The sequence below is a fragment of the Eptatretus burgeri genome, chromosome 10 (assembly GCF_056783735.1).
Source record: "Eptatretus burgeri isolate ZD-2024b chromosome 10, Ebu_testis_v1, whole genome shotgun sequence".
NCBI classification, from domain to species: domain Eukaryota; kingdom Metazoa; phylum Chordata; class Myxini; order Myxiniformes; family Myxinidae; genus Eptatretus; species Eptatretus burgeri.
The window spans coordinates 44,159,927-44,179,885 of record NC_140970.1 but is presented as its reverse complement, the minus strand read 5'-3'; the positions used below and the strand labels follow the sequence as shown (position 1 = coordinate 44,179,885).

Here is a 19,959-nt window from a genome sequence, read left to right as displayed (position 1 = left end):
TCATGGGCTAAGGCGGTAATTCCATCTGCGAGCATTAATTGGTGGGCATTAAAGACCGTGACGGTTTCGATTGTGAACATGAGTTGAGCTGCACCCGCACCCTGAACAATTACAAATTACAACCTTGAGTACCATTGCAATGGCAGAGGGAAATCACCCAGTGTAATTGTTGCCATGAGACTGAAGCACTGAACCTGTCCTCAGGCAGAACATCAGAGAGAGAGAGAGAGAGAAAGAGAGAGAGAGAGAGACAGAGATAGATGGAGACAGAAAGATTGTGTTGGAGATTTCTAGACATGTTGGTTTGATTGATTAATGCAATACCTCTTCTTCTAGAACTGCACTTCACATTGTAGGTCGATAATGTTTCTTTGCAACAACTTTGCTTCCCATTCCCCTTTTATAGTCTATCAATATGTGAACCTGCTGCCCTCTATCGCTTCTCTGTGCAGAACCCTATGTTTCTGATATGTAGGACCCTATATTTCTGATAGATTTCAGCAGTTACTCCCCAGGCTAAAATGCAGCAACATATATAAGCTACCAGAGGTCTATGACTACTGCTGGGAAAGGGATGGCAAACTGCCCAGCATGACCCTTGCCAAGAAACTGCTTTGGCAGAACCAACGATCTGTGATAGGGTATGGTACAATGGAGACTAGCATCAGCACTCCCACCCTCCAGCCAGGAGTGCCCATCTCAGCCCACCTTTGGTGGGCAATTTAAAGTGGTGATGTTTCCACAAAGTGATACTTTCTTCTGGAACACACGATGTACACTTGAAAAAAAAAAATTGGGATGTACTGCAACCATATTTGGCTTTTCTGGACCATACTGAAATGTTTTTGTGCTATAAAATGCAACAAAAATATAATTTTCCACAAAGTGATATGTTTTCTGGGACACTCTGTACACCTGAAATTTATATTGGGACATACTGCAACCATATTTGGCCTTGCTGGACAACACGGGAGTTTTTGTGAAATAAAATGCAAAAAATGTTAAATTTACACGTGGTGATCATTTTTTGCTCACCTGGAACGTAATTACGGGGAGCTTTCGGGAAGGCGTGTTGACAGTCCATCCGACCTCTGTCCACAAATACTTGCAACTTCTTCTCTGGAACTACACAAACAATTTTAATGAAATTTTACCACAACCTTCATCACCGTGGATGTACCAAAGTTTGTTCATGGCATTAAAAAATAAACAAAAATCGGGTCCTCCGGGTGTTGCCCCCTAAAATAGGTATTGCTTTCTTCTCAAAAACGACACCCGCAATTCCGAGGAAACCTGACCACAACCTTCATCACTCATGTTGTACCAAAGTTTGTTCGCACCATTAAAAAAACAAATCTGGGACTGAGGGTGTTTATGTGGTGGGGGGAGTGTGCAGGTTGGGGGGGGGGGTCAAGTCAGGTCAGGTATGGGAGCATGTGCCGGAGCAGCACGTCGGTGCATCCACTTTCTACCAGTACGCCAGGGGCTTCCATCTGACCATCCCCCAGGCAGATGCCTGGCCCATCCCAATCTCCTTGAGATGCTGATCAACCTACTGCAACCACGAGGCACGTGGTCAGCCCATTGGCCTCCTCCACTCATGACGCTCCCTCGCTGAGAGAATCTGCTGAGCAGGATCAGCGTCAGGAAAACGAGCCACATTTCCAAACAGCTGCAGCTGTCGCTCACGGACTATGCAGGCAACAAATCTCATTTGAGTCTCTCTCAGCAACCGCTCATTAAACACAAAGTCTGACCAGCGATCGCCAAGGATTCTCTGAAGAGACCTGGTACGAAAGGAATCACGTCTTCATCTCGGATCCCTGGTCAGAGTCCAAGTTTCACATCTGCAGAGCAAGACTGGAAGCAGCAAGGACCTCAAGATTCAGACTTTCGTCCACCTGCACAGGTACCGGCAGCGCCAAACCCCATGATCCAGTCAATCCATGACTCCCCAGGCCCGACCAAGTTGTCTGCTGACCTCCGGCTCACAGCCAACAGAGACTTGAATATCACTGCCAAGGTAAGTGAATCTCTCCGTGACCTCAACATCCTCACCACAAACAGGAATAGACAAGATAGCAGCATCCAAGATGTCATTGAATAACTTAATCTTAGTTTTGACCCTGGAAACCCGTAATCTCAGTGGCTACGACTCCTCATTCAGCACCTTGAGGGCCTGCAAAAGGATTTCCAGAGTCTCCGCAAAGATGACGGCGTCATCTGCGAAACCAAGGTCAGATATATTGACATTCCCAAAGAAAGCACTGCAGCTTGATCTCTCTGACATCCTCCCTAGAATCCAGTCCATACAAGTGCTGAAGAATGTGGGGGCCAGTACACACCCCTGACGAACTCCAGTAACAACTGGAATTAAGTTGGAGATGGTATCACCACATCTCACAGCACTCTCAATACCAGAGTATAGTGCAGACATCGGATTGATCAGTTTTAGTGGCACCCCACGAAGACCAATAATCCTGATTCAATGAATCGAATGCTTTACAGAGATCAACATCAGCTACAAGCAGCCCCTGCCAAAACTCTCATCTGTGTTCGGTGAGGACCACCCAGACACACACTACCACACGGTAAGGATACGGTCAATCGTTGACCTCTTTGGTGTAAAGCCTGACTGCTCTGGACGCTGGTGCTCAAGCAGATGGTGGCGAACCCGATCAAGAATTATCCAAGCAAAGACCTTGTCCGGCACTAGGAGCAGCATCTCCCCTCGGTAGTTATTGCAGTCCTGGCGATCACCCTTCCCTTTCCAGAGAGGGACAACAAGGCCCCTCTTCCAATCAGTTGGGATGATGCCTGTGTTCCAGGCAGAGCACAGAACTGCATGCAATGAAATGAGTACAACATTTCCACCAGCCTTGAGAAGTTCAGCATGGATGTCACAGATCCCAAAAGCTTTAGCCCATTTCAACCGGTTCACCGTAGCCCGTGTTTCCACAAACAAAGGTGGATCACAGCTGATTGGAAGGTGAGCAATTGGGATAGTAACACCCCGGACATCCAACTCAACAGCTAGTGGATCAGTCTGGTACAGCCGCTCAAAGTAACCGACCCAGCAGGCCTTCACTTCGGACTGCTCTGTCGAAAGCCCACCACTCTCCACTATAACTGCAGTACACCGAGGGATGGGCTTGGAGGAACGCAATGCGTGAATTCCCTTTTAGGCAGGACGAGAATCCATAGACCACATGTGATGCTCTACCCCCTCACAGATTCCTTGCACATGGGCATCCTTATCCACCCTCAACACACGTACAGTTTTTTGCCTCCCTGAACAGCTCAGCTCTGCCAGGAAGCCTGTCCCTGTGACTCTGGTCAATGGTATCCAGTGCCCCTTGAGAGACAAAATTCTTCTTTTCCCTCTGGTGAGTTCCAATACATCCACCGGCAACATCAAGGATGGTGGTCTTGAAGGCACTCAACAACTCTTGAGAATTCCCCAAAGCACCCAGACTCACCAAATCCCCACTCAGCCTGTTTGCAAACTCCTCAGCACCCCCTCTCATCCTTGAGTTTGCCAACATCCATTCTTACCTGGGATGGTACCATTGTCCTAGATTTAAGTTGCAACTTCACAGTTGCTACCACAAGCATGTGGTCGGTATTGAGGAACTGAGCACTCCGGTAGACCCTGCAGTTCTGGATCATCCTCCAGTGACCATCAACGAGCACATGCTCAATCTCCTTTGCCACACCACCAGCATTGGAATATGAAGTCCAGCGATGAGCCTGTAGGCACTGAAACCATGAACCAGCCACCCACAGTCCATGACTTATTCCAAAGTCAAGGGACTTGGTGCTATTCTGGTTCACAGTTCCAGACCCATTGGGCCCAACACACACCTCATAACCATCCCTATCAGTTCCAGTCGATACACTGAAATCCCCTTAAGACGAGAAGAGTATCTCGCCTGGGGCACTGATCAACCACAGATGAGCATGGCATAGAATGCGTCCTTTCACGGTGAGATCTCTCACCTCAGTCAGAGCATACCGAGAGACCTGGGAAACGACACCCAAGAAGTGACGAATCCTTTGTTCGATACGCTCATTGACCGGTGTTACCTCAATTATCAATGGAGTCAGCTTATTCGACACAGCCACAGCAACTCCTTGGGCATGGGAACTATCAGAGTGACAAGACCAATGGTAAGTATAACCACCCGCCATGATCTAGCCACTATCCACTCTCTGAACCTCAGAGAGTGCTGCAATACTGATGTTCAAGTGCTTGAACTCAGATGATAACAGAATAGGTGATCATCCTCTCTTAGGGATCGGACATTCCAGGCAACTACCCGAAGGGACCACCTCAGGTTAGACCACCCTGCGAAGGGCAGCTGCACTGGAGGTACTCCCACGGAGTGGGTTTTCAGTTTTCTTGGTATTTTCCTTGTGTTTTGTGGAATGAAGGGTTTTTCGGTGGCCGGAGTGCAAATCCTGCCACCAACCTAACAAAAGGAACCCAACTGCAGGAGGACATCCACAGACACAGTTGGGCACGAGATATGGATGGCCATTGGCTCACAACAAGCTCCTCCGCCCTTTGATGAAGGGGGTTGCCCCGCAAAATATATATTTGCTTTCTTCTCGGAAACTACACACACACATACAATTCTGATGAAACTTGACCACAACCTTCATCACTCATGATGTACCAAAGTTTGTTCACAACATTAAAAAAAAATATATATATATATATATATATTGGGGTGTGAGGGGGTATATTGGGGGGGGGGTGGGGGTGGCACCCCAAAATATGCATTTGCTTTCTTTTCCCAAACTACACACACAATTTCAATGAAACTTGACCACAACCTTCATCACTCGTGTTGTACCAAAGTTTGTTCACGCTATTTTGAAAATCTGGGTCGAAGGGGATTGCTCCCCAAAATAGGTATTTGCTATAACACTGGTTTATTGGTACATTTTGCTGATTCTGTCCCTCATTGACTTCCTCCTCAGTATCATTATTCTACCAGATGGGTGCCCAGGGGTGTTGCCCCTATTTTTTTCTGACACACACTGTACACCTGAAATTTTTTTGGGGACATACCATATTTTGCCTTGCTGGACCACACAAAAGTTTTTGTGATGTATATTTTGTCTGGCTGGACCACACTATAAACCTAAGTGATTAATTTTTAAGTTTTTGTCATGCAGTATATACAATCATATACACATTGGCTCCATTATATTAAGAAATTAAAGGCCCAACCATGTCTCTCACCTATAATTTGAGGGAACAACTTATCACCTCTCCATCCAGAGACCACACTCTGTGCAGAGCATTGGTGCGGAATAAGCAATCTCCTTGACTATTTGGGCAGAATCCTGGACAGGTCACCACTCTGACACAGGATGCCAGCAAGCTGGCACTCATTTTGCCAACCTCAGAAGGGTGACAGGCAGAGTCAGCCCCACCTGGTATTAATTCAACAGTAAAGTGGGATTTGAACTCAGGATCCTCAGATCCCAAGCCCACCACCCTAACCATTAAGCCAACACCAGGCACATCAGCTCTCACATAATTAATTATCCCCAGCTATATCTAGGACTTTAATTATCCCTCTGCTCTTCTATCTAAAGAAAGCTGCATACGCAACCAAGGAAAGCTGCACAAGGTAAGCCCTTTATAGTTTGTAATCCTACCCAGGTTCCTCCACAGCTGCAGACATTCACAAGCAGCATATGCATGATAATCCCAATGCTCCATGATGACATCAGCCTCCAGCCCAGTTTAATCGCTTATTGGTGAGCCATCAGTTACAGTGTTGACAGAAACACGCGCTACCAAGGCTGACAAACATCTACCACGTGCATTATATGTGTCGTGTTCAGTCCTGCATGTTAGTTAGGAATTTGGTTGGTTTGTTTAGTGCAAGTCTCTACCCTTTATCCTGTGGATGACTTCATCATTGAGTAGAATTCGGATATATTTGACCTGCAAGCTGTACTTTGCTTCGAAAAAATAATCCCAAGGGATATATTGCACCAATATGAGTGCAGATGGAACATCTGGCTTAATGTCTACACAAAAGGATTTGGCACACAAATATTTCACATGTTGCCGTCCTGCCGAACTGCAACTACATTTTTCGTCACATCGGATTTTCCTTGCAGTTCAATCCAAAAGAGAGTAACTTCAACACCATTTTAGTGATCCTAATACCCAAACTTGGGAATTCCAAATCTGGAGGACCTTATTGGGTGCTAAACTCATCCACATCCCTCTTGATCTACTTATCCATCACACTTGGAGTGCTGTTTGTTGGAAATATTGATGCATATGAGTTTCTGGATATGATTTATTCTAGATGTTTCCCCCACCCCACACTTTACAGTGTCTAAGGCTCATACAGGACCTTGCACTTACATCAAATGTAGGGCAAGGACATCAGGAGAGAAAGGACAAATCAACACAGTATACGGGATTTGAACCGAGAAGTTAATTGCTCGACTGGAAATACACAACAGGCCAACCCCTTTGTTTTATTCTTCCCTACATCACTGTTTCCTCAAAAGTTGTGGTTCATAGATATCAAAGTTGTGCTGAGACAAATTATTTAGCTTCTGATTGATGAGACAATGGCACAGCCAAATGAGTACCTCCAACAGGGAGGTCTACAAATCGACTTAATCCAGAAACAGAGCAACTGTCCAAGGAAGCAGATCCAGAGGTGATTGCAATATGCGCAACTGTGCAAGGCCATCTGGCATGGAGACGAGAGCTTGGGGTTCGGGTTTCCCGTGGTGGATCCCTGCGGAAGGTCTGAACCACCTGCCTGTCTGATTCTTTATCCACACCATACACTCATTGAGCACAAGCCATGTGGAGCCACGATGCAACCTCGTGGAATTCAATTTGGAAAGGAAATCTTTTTTTGCTTTCTCTCCAAATGAAAATCTAGCAGCAGCTGCAGTTCTGGGTTTCTTTGCTTTTCTTCCAGGCAGAGCCTGTTATATCAGATTATGACGTATGTTTAGGGCTTTAGGTGATGACGTAGCAGTAGGTCAATATTTTCATTGAACAAAGGGAAGTGCATTTTCACCATCTTCTTTTATTCTCCTTTATGGAAGAATTTAAACTGCACACACAGTTTATTAAACTCAATTTATTTTGAGATCTACATTTATATTGTTCTCATATCATCGCACAATCTCTTGCGACAACTCCAACAACTACATTTACTCTTTTAGTGGTCCCCCATTATTCATTCCCACCTTGTGGTGTCAGCCAAGGAACGTTTTTCAGGACTGGCTGGCCAGGCCTGACGTTTGACTGGAAGTGATTTGGGCAGGAATGTGTAATTTGTTCAGGGTTTAGGCAGTAACTTGACTCATCTTCACAAAAGACACGGTGGGGTCTTTAAGATCCACCAACTACCAGTGTTGGTAGACATATCTTCCAGTTGTAAAGTGTTTTCGATGGCGACACACACATTAATGAATCACCCTGGATGTGAAACATAAGGGTGACCATTTATAGCTGGGCCGAGATTCGAACCCAGGATAGACAGCTCATAGGGGCGGGTGCATACTCTTAGGTTATCCTACCAGCCACACTTCCATTGACACAATCATGGGAATGAAATGATTTAATAATTTAATAAGAACAATGACCTCATGAATATGATCTAATACCGGATCACATAGAAACAAGAGAGGACTGGGCAGAAAATCTTTAAGCAGAAATGTTCATATATATATATATATATATATATATATGTAGGCCTGCATGTACAAATGCTTTCCACAAGAATAAACCAAATTCACATTGTGATACCATAGTTTACATTGATATTGACGATCTTAAATCATTCTTTAGTGGAGGTTGATCAGCAAGTCCGTGGCCGGACACAAAAGCCAACAAAAGCAAGCAGACGATGATTTTTATACAAGTCCTTTAAAAACAATTTTCTTGAATCCAGTTCTTGCTTAACTTCTGCCTGTGCATTTCGTCAATGTCTCCTTTGGCCGCTTCTCATCTTCCTGGAAGATTACAAACATAACTCCCATCCACAATAAGAGTAAGAAAATATAAATATCGCAGGCAGATGAGTGGGCTCGTTGGTTTGACACTCTCCTCCAATATTGCTCCCTCCAGCCCTCCACAGAAACTCCAGGATTCTCTTGGTCTTCCAGTATAAACACCCTCCTGGTTAAACTTCAAAAATCCAGGCTGACTGTATATCTCAACTCCTCCTGGTTAAACTTCAAAAATCCAGGTTGACTGTGCACCTCAACTCCTGGTTAAACTTCAAAAATCCAGGCTGACTGTACATCTCAACTCCTCCTGGTTAAACTTCAAAAATCCAGGCTGACTGTATATCTCAACTCCTCCTGGTTAAACTTCAAAAATCCAGGCTGACTGTATATCTCAACTCCTCCTGGTTAAACTTCAAAAATCCAGGTTGACTGTGCACCTCAACTCCTGGTTAAACTTCAAAAATCCAGGCTGACTGTATATCTCAACTCCTCCTGGTTAAACTTCAAAAATCCAGGTTGACTGTGCACCTCAACTCCTGGTTAAACTTCAAAAATCCAGGTTGACTGTACACCTCAACTCCTCCTGGTTAAACTTCAAAAATCCAGGCTGACTGTATATCTCAACTCCTGGTTAAACTTCAAAAATCCAGGCTGATGTATATCTCAACTCCTGGTTAAACTTCAAAAATCCAGGCTGACTGTACATCTCAACTCCTCCTGGTTAAACTTCAAAAACCCAGGCTAACTGTACACCTCAACTCATGAGTTCCTCTTCCCATTTGTGCAGGAATCACTTTCCTGATATGTTGTTCAATCGTACTTTTTCCTCTGGGGCTTCAAGTAGGTGGTACACCAATATATGAGTATTGTGATTTTGATGTGTAACTTTGGAGAAGTAGTTTCCTGGCAAGGGATATACCGAGTCATTTGCCATTGCATTCTCAGGAGCAGTTATGGCAGGAGTTTGTAATTTGCTCAGGTCCCTGGCAATCGCTCGCCTACTCTTCACGAAGGACACTATGGGATCTAATTCCAACTGGTTACTGATTGGTTACTAACATCCACCAACTAATTCCAGCAAATAGAACACCTGGTTAACATCCATCGGAGGCACATCACACACACATACATTGATCAATCACCCTACCTGTGAAACAGTGGGATGACAGTTTTTAACTGGGTCAGGATTCAAACCAAGGCTAGACAGCTTAGAGGCGAGTGTGCATATATCTAGGCCACCCTGCCAACCCATATATGAATATATACATATCCTTGCTTTCTTATTCTACTTCCATGTTAGGCCATGGATTTCGTGATCAGCTATCCTGTGATTAAAATCAACCAAGTGAAGCAAGAATTGCCTGAGAAGAACAATGCAACGACACTTACTATTTAAGGAGGAAAAACAAATACACTACACTATCGTGCCGAATGGGACTGCCAGCAGGTGGCACTACATTGTAGAGCATACCGTCCTTTGGAGGGAACGTTAAGTCAGGCGTTCCCTCAGCAAATACCATGCTCACTTATAGATCCCACAATGCCTTTCAAAATGAAGACCATTATATGCTGCTGCCCTGACTACACCCAGAAATGGGCAATGCCAGGTGGCAACACTGACAGATGATAAATAAATGCTAGTGTGATTTTTTTGTGACTTGGCAAGTGAAAGGACAAAGGGGAAAACTTTTAGAAGGGTACGCCTTTCTGCCAAATCCCAGATTCTCTGTTCGGCTAAAATGTCGGGTTCACGACATTGCTTCAAAGGATCTTTCCCGGTCTTTAACCACCACGAATACCGAGACGTCGATAAGAGATAAAATAAGAACAATTGGATAGTAAAGATAATTAAAGTGCGCAGGCTCCAAACGTGGAAGACAAGTCTTCCGAAGAGGGTTATTGTGGTCTACGGAATTGAACAATCGGTTAAAGTTTGAATCCATCATTTGAGGTTCTGGTAACAAACGAGTATATTCCGTCCATTAGCAGATCCTTCGGAATGTGACGTGCTTGATCCACAAGACAAATATAGTTCACAGACCAAAGGGAAAGCCGATCAGAGAGTGTCCTTATTCTCCCGCTATTGGGCCCGACATTGGTCATTTACGGTGCAGCTGTCTGGGCAACTATGGAATGTGAGGAAACACTTGTTGCCGTTCATGTGGAAGTCACAACATACAATGGTCAATGGAAGAAAAGAAAATCTTACTTTAAGCATGCATGACCCGAGGCCTAGATCACTGCATGCGGATTCAAGGGTTGGTCTGTATGAAAGCCCCCTATGTATGTTTCACACAAACTGCTAGTTTCACGATTGTTTCCACGTGACCAAAGATGTATATTTAAAGGTACCATTGTTTTTTGAGACATTGGCGAAAGAACCCTCGCTTAGCTTGGAGATCACCACGACCTTTTTTAGGAGCCCGAATAGGTTCACGGATCACTACAAATATTTAACTTTGCACCAAAAGGCCTGAAAGCACAGCCACATCTTGTTACATTCCAGTTACAGTTAATGTGGTGGGAAAGGGTTACAGTCCATGCAGTGTTTGCAATGGGGGCTCCGTGTAGGTTTATTTCAGAGCTGGCTGGCGCCACAGTCGAGGGCCGCGTTTCCGGCCTGCGCGGGCGGCCTGATTAGAGCCAGCTGTGCCAAGCAGCGAGGCCTTAAAGCCGCATGTGTTAAGCATTGCCGAATAAATGGGTCCATCAGGGAAATCTGAACTCAAACCCTCCAGCCGAGCAAGGCTGTACAAGAGGGGAGAACCACTCAACCTACAGAAGTGATCCCGTGCTTCTAGTCCTATATACCGAGATGCAGTTCAGGTAATTTCCTTGGAAATGCATTCCGTTTAATGACACACACTCTTATGAAGAGCAGAACCTTGTTCCGTTGATCTTTACCAAAGATGGGTTATGGTAACTTACCAATTTATCGAATCTCCATGTCGAGGTGAAGGTGGACTAACAGGAGCCTCCGGTGAAAGGCCGCGCTATGATGGGAGCATTCCCTTAACAGATAATGGCCTTTGATTTCTCAAGAGATCTGAGAGAATTCTCATACGAATTTCATCAAATCACACGAGGGATTGTTGTGGAAGGGTTATCTTGGATAGGGTCGACAGGACACCCAGTAAATGAAAACATGTCATCCATGTTTCACCAACGAAGTCTTGCATTAAACAACAGAAGCACAGATTACGTCAACATGACTTGAATCCGTAAAAAAAAATAATGGTTTTCATAATGTTATAGAAACTGAAAAAAAGAGTCAAACTTTTCAAGGCAGGCCTGGATCAAATTAAAGGCAACTTATTGGCCACAATCTGAATAAATTAACCTTTAGGAGTTTCCACTCAGCTCAAAATGGGGTCATAGGTCAGTTTGGTCCATATGCAACAGATGTTGGGCAGCATTTTGCAGTCTGGCCTTGAACTGGCTTCCTGTCGTTTATCAAGTTTTATTTATCGGAGCCTTCACTACTGCCTTTAATTTCTGAACCCCCCCCCCCACCTCAGCACCTCAAAGGAGTAACATCCTTCATAAGAAGAGCAACTTGTGAACCATCCACATGTCCTGAACGATAGCTTCCCCATATATAGATAAAAGAATATTTTGTTAACACCAGGGATTTCTGCTTTGTTCGGAAAACCAAGATTTCTTTATTTCACTTTGTGTGGTGGAATGATTTCATGCTTTCAACTGGATATGATCAACAGTGCATCGCCACTGCTACCGAGTATGGCGGTACCGCTGATGCAATGCCCCTATTACCAATACAGTGGAACTCATTTCACAGACCTCAGAAGGATGACAGGTTGAGTCAACCCCACCTGGTGTGAATTCAGCAGCCAACAGGGCTCGAACTCAGGAGCCGAAGAACCCAAGCCAACCACCCTAACCACGAAGCCAACACCAGGTTTATAAGATGTTGCTTTTGTTATTTAAATAAGAAGTTTTTAACTTTCCCCAATCCTGTTCCCTCACTCTAATGAACCTAAGTGTCACATGTTATACATACATCAGTTTTGTTATAAAATGTAAAGGTTTTCTTGACTTAGTATGATGGGACAACGACCTATTTATTCCCTGATGTAATTCGAACTCCAGGGTTGTAGTTCCACAATAAGTAATGAAGTCGGAGTAGAGTTTTGTGACCTTATAGTCACATGCCTGAATGCTCAATAACTGTCATCTACATATTATGTACGCAAAAAAATGGCACATCTTTTCCAAATTCCCCCCTGTTGACTCCGACCGCTACTTGGCAAACCTAAGATGAGAGATGATCAAAGACAAGTGAAGATGATGATTACGCATTTGCTAAATTTTTTGATAATCCTGCAAATGTTTTCTCTGTCTGCAGCAAAAAAAAAAAACAACAAACATGTGATGTTCAAGTCTGCGTCCATTACAGGCTTTGGCTGAAGGAATTGCTTCTCCGTTGGCAATCGAAACCCTTTTCAGGAAAGGCATGGCGTGTCTGTCCTCAAGCACACCCTTGAAAAGCCACTTACAAACTGTTTGGTCAAGTCTGCCTCTGCTCTGTCTTTCCTTTCTGTTTATTTCTCACTCGTGAAAGCACCACACTGAACACGCGGTCCCTGTTCGTCAGCACTAAGGTCACCGCTTGGAGCCTTGAACCACCAGTCTCAGCCAATCCTCCTTTCTAGCGAACACACCCGGGTCACTGACTCTCCCTGGAAATCTCCTTTGCTCATCAACGATCAAGTCCACATTCTCTGCTGCGGCATGTATTTGCCTGATGGTGAACTTCAAGACAATGTTGCGTTGCTCCGATTGATTTTTACCTGATTCATCCGAGACTACTTGCAATCTGGGGTTTTTTTTTTTTCTCCATCCAAAGTATCTTTTTATCTCATGACGATGCTGGTGGAGGATATGAATTATTCTGATATTTTTGATTCTCTTTTTCCATGTTCATATGTCGCACTCCAGAACAATAGGAAGATGGCAAGGCTAAACTAGAACGGCACTCGGTAGAGCGGTAGAGTGCATACCCCCGCCAGACTGAACAGTTCACGTTTTGTATCCCACTGATAGGTCGGACCTGGATCCGGACCTGAACCAAAATCGAATCGGCTTGTTCTCGTCACCTAACCAACTCGTCCACCAAGATTAGTCATAACCCAAGCACAACTTTATGAGATATTGTGCGAGATATCGTTTTTGGTCCTATCTTGCAATGGGGAAGAATCGCTTCTAAAATTTCAAATATTCCAGTAGCCGGATACAGATCTTCAACAAAATCCAATGAATTCGTCCTCACCACACACCAAACCTGTCTACCAAGTTTTGTCCGAATCCGTCCACAACTTTTTGAGATATCCTGCTCACAGACAGGCAACCAGGGGTGAAAACATAACGCACGTCCACCTTTGGTGACGGAGGTAACAAGGTTGATGCAAGTCTGTCTGACGATCTCCGAAAGGATCACAAACCACGCAGAACCAGCAATAATAAATCGTGTTGATTTGTCACGATCCATAACCGGGCTTAGTGGCGTGCGCGTGTAATCCGGCTACTCGGAGGCTTGGGTTGGAGGATCGCTTGAGGACGGGAGCTCTGCACTGGGCCGCGCTATGAGAGGGTGTAGGGCAGCCCGGAATCATGGCGAAAGACAATCCTTATCCCTGTGTCGTAAGAGGCGACCAGGGTTGCGTCAGGAAGGGCATCCGGCGTAAAACACGTGCCAAACCAGTATGCGGATCATAACGGATGATCCGCTGTGGCGACCCCTTACAGGAGCTGCCGAAAGACGAACAACAACAGTGAGCAAAGGACCATCGTTACACCACAAAACGTTTTCCAAGCAGTTGTTTCACATCCACTTATTGTATCATGAAAACAACGCATGAAGGGTCTGTCATCTCACCGGGTTATCGCCAAACCTTTGCCTTTCAGTGCAAAACAGTTTGAATTGCAAACATGTCTGAACATGTCATCAATTTCCATTTGTGTCAACAGTTTTTGCACCACCATTTGGTGAGATAGAAGAAGGGATGTCACAGTTCATTCTGCACGTTACCCTAAGCCCTACTGTCAGTTTGTCAGCCGTCCGCCCGACATCCGTCCAAGCTCTTCCATGAGGCTTGATTGTTAAAAGAAAAAAATGATGCATTTACATTTTAAAGTTAAGTTCAGGAAGTATTCTTTATCCAAACAGATCAACAAAAACTTATTACCTCTACCACCAAAGGTGGAAGGAGGTTATGTTTTCACCCCCTGTCTGTATATTTGTCTGTTTGTGTGCAGCATATCTCAAAAAGTTGTCAATGGGTGTGTGACAAGGATGAACCGATTAGATTTTGATGAAGATCAGGATCCGGCTACTAGAATTTTAAAAGTAATTCTTCACCATTGAGAGATGGGGCCAAAAACGATATAGTACTGTACAGCATGATCTTTCAAAAATGTCTTAGGCCCGATATGTTCTCATGGATCAGGCATTACGTGGCGGAGGTATGCGCTCCACCGAGTGCCCTTGTAGTTGTAACTGTGACAAGGCCGCTGCATCCCATTACTCAATAAAATCCCCACAGCTTTGACTAAATCCGACATCCTAATCGGGTATCAAAAGAATAAACACACATGGATGTTTGGCCATTTGAATAAGTCACTTTGTGTTCCTCCAAGCGCAGCATAGATAATGTGATTATGGTGCTCGCCGGAATTGCTGTAATAGTAGAACCTTGGGAATCCACAGAAAAGAAATCAAATTTATCTCATTTCTGGAAACCAGCCCGTTCCCAGTCTGACCTGAACACTTGGTTTGTTGATGAATTCAGTCTGCTTCAGCACCAGGTTTCCAAGGTAACCGATTAGACCTTGACACCATATTCATCCCATTTGGAATGCTCCTTGAATCTCTAATTGAATCCACCTCGCTGAATGTGGGGTCAGCCTTTGTTTCCACATCCGTGCTGCAGAAATTTTCTTTGGAAATGCCTTTTGTACACTTTACAATAAACATGTTCCACCTGTTTTTTTTTCCCAAAAACTCGCCAGTTGTCGTGCTCTAAGACACGTGTACATGCTTATCCTTATACCAGCGGGTTTCCTTGCCTTGATGACCACTTCCAGGTGTTGTTTTGTCATCTGTTGGATATTCTTTACAGGGCAAAAGCTCCCAGGTCTTGCATCCAAAGAGCAAAGTTGGAATAAGAAAGTAATCATTTGTAAATCCAGCTTTCAATCCATCTGACAGTTTATTTCATTAAGAGTGCTGGAATCCTTACAAGTCGAAATGGATTGCAAGCTTGAGGACGTGCAAGGCTCTTGGACAAATGGTTGGCTTGGAGGACATTTGGACAGGGGGATAAAAGGTATTAAATGTTTGAATCGTCAAGCAGAGTTTGCTGGCTATTTTGTCCGACTTGAGGGTAGTACGAGTTTAATGGACAATGATTTCATGAGCGAGTAATGCGTAGATAGCGGGTGAGGTGTTTGGTGAGGTGTCTGGCTATCTGTGGCGGTTGACAGTGGCACGTGTTAGGCTGTGTGCCATTTGGCACACTGCAGCCTGGCATGCAGTGCCTACTTTGGCATGGTCTGGTCTTGGTGGTTCTATAAGCAGCTGTCAGTTTATAAACTTCTTTGGACATCAGCAATGTGTCCGCGTCCCGATTTGCACCCACTTGCTGGCGAGGACTACAGGTCTCAAGGAAAATGCAAGTTTTAATTAAATAGTTTAAATTTCCATAAAAGAACACACCTGGTTAAGACAAGGCAGATATCGTAAGCTTGAAATATGTCAGAATGGGTGACTTCTCTCAATAAAAAAGGAAAGTTCTCTGCCTATGGTACGTACTGGCGCACGAGGGCTCCATCATACATTCTCAGCTTAATTTATCAATGTTTGAGGGTGATGGAAGTATCAAAAACATTAGATGTTTCACTGTAATGGAAACCATAAAATTTCTACAACCGTGACCAATATCAATGATCCGGGAATTTGGATCATTTGGAATTCGAAGTTCGTGATCCAACTGATAGGTTGGATCCTTACTGTCCACCTGGGATCTTGAAGAGACGTCATACATATACCCAACTGTTTTTTAACTGACAAATCCAATGGAATGAGCTCAGAAGTGAAAATGGTACCAAATGAGTTTTATTTTATGATCTACAGTAACGTCTGATGGGCTACTATTTCACTTGGTCCTAATTCAGAAGATCCATACTGGTTTTGATAGAGTGTTCTTTAATACCTTCTGCATAGTATATATAGAAAAATAAAATAAAATAACTTCTTTATGGCCTGTAATTCGTCAAGGAGACTCACAAGGAATGAATGAACACTTTTCATGTCAGGAATATCATATTCTCATGTTTCCCCTGTGATCTGCCTCATAGCAACACCATCAAAATAGCCACATGACCCCAACTTATCTGACTGCAAGCAATCTCAGCCTCTCCTGTTTTTAGCTTCTTCCAAGTGTTTTTATTTTTATCTGTAGCAGTGGAACATTCAAACTGAATGCAATTGGGGGTGTGAGTGGACATTTTATCTCCTTCATATACATGCTTCCATGGCTTGTAACAGAGGAATCCATAAAGGATGTGCCAAGTGTTGATTGGCAGCCATTTTGAATGACTGCAAAGCCGAGGCCAGGATTGAAAATCGGATTCCGCGTACGAGTGGAAAAGGGGGACGAGTGTTGCGAGATCAAGAAGAATGCGCAAGAAGATGTGCCTCGTGGCACTGGAAAGATGTGCATACTCCAGCGGAGAGACCAGGACACACTAGTGCAGATAGTTAACACTGGATTAAGCTGCTTTGTTTGAGTTGGGACTGAACCCTGACCGCCCCCCACCTCGCCAAGAGTTGCAGCGCTGATCTGTAAACAGGAGCAGAGCCTGTAGGGATTTGGGTAACAGTGGTCGTGTGTCTCTGAGAGGGTCTCGAGAGCAAGGCATGCTCGGATATACATACTCGGGAAACCATTACTGAATCAGTAGCTTCTTTATAGGACAAACCATAAACTATATTTGAATAATATCTGAACATTGTTCGATTTTTGTTCGGTTGAAAATTTGCTTCGTGTGATGGATATGACGACACTCCGATCCTCTATGTACTATATATCCATCCGGTTTGAGCGAAGGTGCTGTCAAAGCAGAATAATGGCAAGGAATACACAGGATTGCCTTCCCACTGGAGAATAGGGCGACAGTAGTTACTTATATTAAAATATATAAATTGTTTTCCTTTTATTTAATATAAAAGGAACATTCAAAGAGGAAGGAAGGGGAATGGCAGACAGAAGGAAAGAAATCAAAGTGAAAGAAACTGAATGCATATATAGTACAGCAAATGGTGTAAGGGGGACAGACAACTAAGATATAAAGACACAGAAAACCATTGATAAAGAAATCTAAGAAAAGTGGAAAATACCTCTCCAAAAACTCCGCAACAACCTCCAAGGGTCTGCGCTCAAGCCAGCATTTTAAAGATTCATCCTTGACTTGGACAGAGGGAAGAAAGGCAGAAGAGACGGACATATGGGGAGGCGTATCGTGGAAAGGAGAGTAGGTTAAGAAAGAGATATGACAGAGACAGATTGTTGTTCTTCCACGGGGTCATGACCCTTAAAAAAATCAGCTTCATATGAGGAAATGAAGACCAGGCCTGGACAGAGCAGATGCTCCTGAGGAAGCTTTGGTTGCGTTATATGTCCCCTTACAAACATTGAGGAGTGGAAGAGTGTCGTTTGAGTTGAAGCTGCCGTATTTAAGTGTCATCAGGTTCATCACCTTTAGAATTACGATTTGGCAGAGGATACCTCTCGACTACAAACGCTCGGTTAGACGGCGTGCTAACAGATATTGCTCCCTAATGCTTCCCTAAAAGCTAATCCAATGTCTGGTGGCCTTTCGAAGTGCTATCCGGTTACCTTTTTCGATACACCAAAGGGTAACCTTAGGATGATCTCCAGATAAGGTGGGAGGTCACCGGGTCCCAAGGCACCTCCTCGAGTTGACATCTGGCGCCAAATAGTGAATGTATCAATGGATTGGGCATAATCATGTACTACTCGACAAGATTAATAATGAATAAAACAAAATTGAGTAAAGCGAAGGAAAACAAAGGTTTGCAAATCCTCAGTTGCCGCTGTTGCTTCATCGGTGTTTCACTGAAGTGTTATTTTACCCCGTTGGGGTAAATTTATTAAGGTGTAACCTTGGAGTTCCCATTAACTGCAAGTTGAGTGGGAGAATCATTGATGTGCTGTGATTTTTGAAGGTGTCTTCACTCACAAAAGAGAAAAATTTGGACAGACCGGCAAGTTTGGACAGCTCATATAATGCGTCACATTGGCCACTGTACCTCGTGACACAATTCGACCGTGATGTCCTCTCGTAAACGTCATGTCTGCGCTGCTCGTGGTTGCAGGTTATCAAGACCATGCATGTTCTAGTTTAACCTCCGTGCGTGAGTCAACGCTACGAGGTTTCATATTCTCGCCTTCGCCGTCCGCCTTCCATTCCAATGGGAATGCATTGTGCGGTTCTTCAGAAGAAAAATCAAACCAGTGCCATCAATTGCAAGCTCTTACAGCTTGGGTTAACCCTTTCAAGCACCCTCCGGATAAACACAGCACGTGCCTGTGGAGAACCTAACAAGAAGCAACTGGATATAGATCTTTACATTGGACATCCGCAAGAAAGCCAACAATACCCACCACCCCTCTCCCGGTACGTATGGTAAAGCGTCTTTCCTTTCATCTATCACAAGCCCAATGGTGGCATTGGTTGTTGGACGTTGTACAGACACATGGAACCGCACAATGACGGTGTTGTGTGCACTTCCGGTGAGGGGCAATAGCTGAGTGTGGGAAAGGATTTGTGTCGAGGGGGGGGGGAGTACCTATGGGCAGGAAGCTTGACCCAGGGGCTTGCGTGAGGGAGTGTGACCCCGGAAACCCCGAGCAGCTTGTGGTTCTGGCAGTGTTAACGCGACTGCAAGGGGAGTGGAAGGAAGTTTGAGATACCGTGAGCAGAATGCTGAGTCTACACAAAAAAAATAACATTGCCGAAAACTGCCCTTGGTGTTGGAGAGACGAGTTTATCATGTGGCCGCTGATTTACAGGTGACGGTACGTTGAATTTGAACGTCACAACGCGTTTAGTCCACCGAGTAAACCTTCAATGAACTAAACACAGTGAATGAATAATTATTTGGGTTGGCAGGATGATCTAGAGTTACACACACCCCACTCGAAGCTGTCTAAGCCTGGGTTCGAATCCCGACCCAGCTATAAACTGTCTACCTGGTGTTTCACGGCAGCGGTGATTCATCAATGTGTGTGCTGTCCTTCGGACGGATGTCAGAAGGACATCCCCTCTACCGGCATTAGTTGGACATTAGTTTAAACACCTCACGGTGTCCTTCGCGAAGAGTAGGCGAACCAGGAACAAATTCCAAATTCCTGCTCTAACCTCCAGGGGGCACTCCATCAGCGGCACAGCAGCATCTTCAGCCAATGGTGCTCCCCCGCAGCCTAGTGCTGCGTACGAACTGAACAAAGAATAAAATCATTGTCCAACAGCCGGAACGTTTTATTTTGGCTTAGATTTTGAATTGTTTTGCTGGACATCCTGAATGTTTTCCATCCCCTCTGTTTTATCATCATTGTTTGTCATTCCAAACTAATTCTTATGAGAACTTTAACATCGCAAAGCTTGTTATGGCTCCAACATGAAATCGAGTTGAAAACAACTTTTGAAATTGGTAAATACAGTTGTTCATGTCATTGTGGTAGTACAGGGCGATATGTGTATACAAGGCAACGTCACAAACCAACGTCCATGAGCTCCCTGATAAATTTCACTTTTCATTTGTGTTTGCTTGAGATGTTCGGGTCATGACTTGCTCTCAGTTCGACCACATTGCTCGCAAGTTTCTTCTGACGTTGTGAATTAAAG

General features: G+C 44.4%; 1 long non-coding RNA gene across 3 annotated transcripts in view; it reads right to left on the bottom strand.

Moving 5' to 3' along the window:
• Window positions 1-17,577, bottom strand: part of LOC147018439 (uncharacterized) — a 77,136-nt gene extending 59,559 nt beyond the window's left edge. For 2 of the 3 annotated variants that reach the window (XR_015062391.1, XR_015062392.1), the window contains exons 1-2: window positions 17,429-17,577; window positions 1,036-1,125 (exon numbers count right to left, since the gene is read on the bottom strand). This is a non-coding gene — a long non-coding RNA (uncharacterized LOC147018439). Of the gene's footprint in view, window positions 1-1,035; window positions 1,126-10,938; window positions 11,138-17,428 lie in introns of those variants that run through there. The other variant, XR_015062393.1, reaches the window with a different exon arrangement.
• Window positions 17,578-19,959: the final 2,382 nt, after the last annotated feature.